At 46.6% G+C, this 4,828-nt stretch overlaps 1 protein-coding gene across 2 annotated transcripts in view; it reads right to left on the bottom strand.

The window, feature by feature from the left end:
* Positions 1-4,717, bottom strand: part of FARP1 (FERM, ARH/RhoGEF and pleckstrin domain protein 1) — a 281,209-nt gene extending 276,492 nt beyond the window's left edge. The window contains exon 1 of one of the 2 annotated variants that reach the window (XM_003789589.3): positions 4,664-4,717. The gene's annotated coding sequence lies outside the window, so the exon portion shown is untranslated. Of the gene's footprint in view, positions 1-4,195; positions 4,232-4,663 lie in introns of those variants that run through there. The other variant, XM_023513086.1, reaches the window with a different exon arrangement.
* Positions 4,718-4,828: the final 111 nt, after the last annotated feature.

Below are 4,828 nucleotides of genomic sequence, written 5' to 3'. Positions count from 1 at the left end.
AAAAAAAAAAAAAGAAAGAAAGAAACATTCCTCCACACAAAGACCTGTTCACAGATGTTCTACAGCAGTTTTATTCATGTTTGCCAAAACAGAAAACTTGAATGGCCAAAGGTGAGTAGATAAGTAAATTATAGCATTTCCAAGCACTGAAACATTACTGAGCAATAGAAAGAAGCAAACTGATAAGAGGATGGGAGACAGAATGTTGAGGAAGAGAGGAAGGAAAAGGGGCAGAAGAGAGGGAGAGGAGAAGAGGGAGGGGAGGAAAGGAGAGAGAGGAATAGTGAACAGTACAGGAACAGTATACTGAAAACAGACCAAAGAATCTTTAAAGCAGCCGGAAAGACAGACTTTTTACAAATAACAATTAGCCAACAACAGCAATGGGGCCAGAAGACAGGTGATTAATATAAGAACAATACAGAATTGCATATTTAGATAAACCTATCACTCAAGAATAAAGACAATTAAGGCACAAAATACTGAGGTTACCAATAGATACTTATTAGTGGAACTTCTAAAAAAATGTATGCCAAAGGCAACCTTCCAAGTAGAAAAATAAATGAAACCTACAGAGAAAAATGATATAAAACAATGACAGCATTAAATTGAGAGAAGGTTAAGAAATGAGGATGTATGAACAGACATGAAAACACCAATGGTAGAACTCAGTAATAAATGGTAAGTTTGTTTTTCTTTCTTTTCCATGCCTTTATCATCTGATTGTTTTTTAAGATCAGCCTGTCTTTCTTACAATATTACCCACCTTTAAGGATTAAATTGCTGAAATTAAAAATGAAATGAAATATCAAATTTTCAGATTCCCAGAACTGCAACCTACCAGTGTTAATATTGGGTTTCCCTTAAAAATTTCACAGACTAGGCTCGGCGCCTGTGGCTCAAGCGGCTAAGGCACCAGCCACATACACCTAAGGTGGCGGGTTCGAATCCTGCCTGGACCCGCCAAACAACAATGATGGCTGCAGAGATGGCCGGGCGTTGTGGCGGGCGCCTGTGGTCCCAGCTACTTGGGAGGCGGAGGCGGGAGACTGGCTTGAGCCCAGGAGTTGGAGGTTGCTGTGAGCTGAGATGCCACGGCACTCTGCCCAGGGGGATAGCTTGAGGTTCTTGTCTCAAAAAAAAAAAAAAAAAAAATTCCATAGACTAATTGAAAAGGACAGTGAAAGCTGGGTTTGCTTATTCACTCAACAATACCTACAAAGGGTTTGCTATGGTCCAGGCACAGTACGACGCCCTGAATAAACAGGGTGATGGCAAATCCTGGAAGTCATCATAATCTTGGATGTATAAGTCTTCCCTTATAATTGATACTCAGATACCTTTATGGAAAGTATTTTGCTAAAAGTCAGTACGTAAAGTGAGGTTACCTTTATGGTAAGGAGTATTATCGTAACAGAGAGCTAAAAGAAATCTCTTTTGCCCGAGACTCTATTTTTTTTTAACATACGCACAAATTTGACAGTTTTATACATGATATTAACTTGGTGTAAATGGTGAATTCCCACATTAATTGCAAATCTTGCAGTTGGTCTATAATTTCCATCCCACATTAAAATAAGAAAACTGCAACTCTGAGTTAAAAGTTTAGAGCCCTTACTGAGCATGCGCTCAGTTTTGGTCACACTGGATTAATATCAAAAGCTTAGAGCACCATATTTTAATAATGTTTCAACAGTTCACTTTTGCTCCACGTATCCACTTGGCAAAATGTTTTTAACTAACTCAAACCAAAGCAAAAGCATCCTACAAAAGGTCAGTTTTTCTAATCTTAAATAAACATTTTCGGGGGGGGGGGGGTTGATTAAAAACAAAGGCTGCATTTGGTATAAAGGGATGGGACAAATCGCTATTTCAAGTAACCTGAATGGAAACCATTTGGCTTCGATTTTCCGGGCCACATGGTTGTGGTTAAGGAGGTACCAAGAAAGCCTGCGTCAGAGTAAGAGGGCTGTGATCAAGTACTGCCCCTGCACAAACTCTAACCTCTAAAAAGCAAGACAAGGAGTCCATCCTCAGCTTCCCCTTCAGTACCCAGGCCAGGAAAGCCTCCTTTCAATGAAAAGCACCAAACAACAGGAGAGCCACTAGAAGCTAAGCTCCATTCCCACTCCCCCCAGGCAAATGTAACCAATACAAGGAATACCTGTACCGCCCTTGCAGGGGACTCCAGCAACTGCATTACAGGGTTACATGGGTGCCTTTTCTCCGTACCATCTTCAATGGGTGAGGAAAATGCATTGCTCAAAAATACTAAGCAGTTCTCTGCAATAAGCAAGGCCACGTACAAAGGGTTTGTTTAAAATGTCCAGTTCATCATGCTATCAAAACATTAGGCAAGTACAGTACCTACAAGTCCATAAAATTTCCCTTATCCTCTGGGAAAACCACAAACACCATTTCTACTGAGCTCCTAAGCATGGAAAAAATAGGATTTTGTCTTTTCTCTAGTGTTCTCTAACCCCCTCCAGGGTGGAAAAAGTTGTTTTGGGGCGTTTATCACAAGCATCCTCTCCTCCTAAACAGATACTATTTTCCAAATAAGTTAAACTCCTACCTGTTTAATGATTACAGGCTCCACTGTTTAAAAAACTAACCTTTTCAATACTATATTCAATCGCTATCTTTTAAAAAATTATTTCCTTGAACAGTTTCTTGAATGAAAAGCAAAACAACCTTCAGGTTCCTTGCAGTCTCAAGATAAATTGAAGATAACCGCAATAACGCAGTGAGAAAGTTGTCTAGGATAATTATTTTAAAATCTTTGGTAAGTATGGCCACAGAATAATAGTAATATTCTATTAATGACCCCAAAAATAAATCCATCTCTATATCAATCCCAGGAAGAAGAGGCTTAATAAACCTGACTTCAAAAGGATTCCCCCAAGGACAGAACTTCTAAATGAAACACCACACCCCAACTCACAGAGGGGTACCCCATAGAATCTGTGCCCACATGGGACATGGCTAACCTCATCAGCATGGATTCTAGTTTCTCACGCACATAAAAGAAACAATTATGAGATTCTGGGCCGCATCAGGCTAGGGCAGTATCTACTCACTATCTCCAGCAACAATTTCCTCAGTAAACCAGCCACTGCCCAATAATGCTTCTATTTATTTTACCCAGAAGCAGATCTATTAGCCAGACATTCTAAAAACACAAACGTTTCGTTGTGCTTGGAGTAACTCCAATATTGATGCCTTGCTGCAGAACGATGCTGCAGGAATATAAAGTGAGCCATGTGGTAGCTGTACCCACAGATGAAGCTCATTGTCAGAAACTGTCATATCCTGGACACCAACCCATCAGAAAGGCTGAGGGTAAACCCGCAGCAGGGCGCTGTGGAATGAAGGAAGAAAAGCCAGAGGTAGGGCCACTTCACCAGGGCCCTGCCTCATCCTAACAAGGAAATTTTCAGGCAACTCTCCCTGAAGCTTTCAGGACCAAAAAGATCTTTCTTTCTTCTCTCCTAGTTGAGGAGACTGAATAAGAAAAAGCAAGACAGTGGATGTTCTGAAATAGGCTGGCAAGTCACCACGTGCAAGGCACATTAAGCATAACCCAGTGCTAGGCCAAGGTTTGGCTCAGAAGATGCAGCCTGCCGGATCGAGGGGGGCCCACGGCGTACAGTGGCAGGAGCCAGGGCTGAGCAAGTCAAACCTGGGAAAATGACAAGAAGAACGGCCTTAACAACCATAAAAAGAAACTGCCAAAGGCCATCGGTACCCCCCACGGCTGAGAAGAGAGACAGGCTGAGACTGCTAAACTGTTCCAGATGAAAAGCAATCTCCTCCACAACTGAACCGGCTGATCCGAGAGGAGGGTCCTCGGCTCTTTGTGAACCTCAGCCCCCTCCCGTCTGGGGGACCCGACTCAAACCCCAACATCCTCCAACCGCCAGGGACGAAATCCAGACTGCTCACAGAGAACTCATGTGTTTCCCAAACCCACACGCACACACACTCACGGCTCCAGCCGAATCGCATAGCTAAAGTTTCTGGAACTTAAATCGTAAAACCACAATCAGAAGTTGTTGTTTTGAAATGCTAACCACAAAAGAAATCCTTTACTTTAAAAAAGAAAACCACTCAAACTTTGCCCTCCATTAAAGCAAGCAGTAAAGAGAGACAAAATTTAACTCGGGCAGAGGGTGTGTTCTTCTTTGTCACCCACCGGGAACCTCGCGCGGCGCGTGGGCGAGCTGCAGGCATTCGGAGCCGCGGTGGCATCCGCGCCAGCGGCCACTTCCCTGGTCCGCAACCGGCCTCAGGGGCCGAGATTGCGTCCCAAGGTCCGGAAGCAGCGTCCGGCGGTGTCACCCCGCAGGGTGGGACGGGAGGAAGCGGGGGAAGAGCGCTGAGGGTGGGGAAGGCAAGAGGGGACGGACACCGAGTCCCGCAGCCCGAGGTCCGCAGAGGTGAAGGGAAAAGAGTGCAAAGGGCGGCGCGGAGCCCGGAGGCCCCCAAGCTCCTGCCATTGTTGCCGGGACTGCCCGGGCCCGGCCCGCCTCCTCCGGGCGGGACCCACCGGTGGGCCACGCACCCACCTCCGCCCGCGCCCCGGGAGCCGACTCGCACAAGTTGCCGCCGGCGGCCGCCCCCGCCCTCCCGCCGCGGTCATTGTTCACTGCGCGCCTCCTACCTCCACGGCGCCGGCGGCTCGCAGTCCCGGGCTCCGGGCTCCGCAGCTCCCGAGCCCCCGGCTGCCGAGGGCGCGGCGGCTCCGGCTGCGCCTGCGGCTCTGGCTATTAATACCCGCGGGCGGCAGCGGCGCGGGCGCGCGAGCGGGGCTGGCGGTGGCCGGCCG

The sequence above is a fragment of the Otolemur garnettii genome, unplaced genomic scaffold, assembly GCF_000181295.1.
Source record: "Otolemur garnettii isolate 467f Iridium unplaced genomic scaffold, OtoGar3 scaffold00034, whole genome shotgun sequence".
Lineage (NCBI taxonomy): Eukaryota > Metazoa > Chordata > Mammalia > Primates > Galagidae > Otolemur > Otolemur garnettii.
This window is presented reverse-complemented; position numbering and strand designations above follow the sequence as displayed.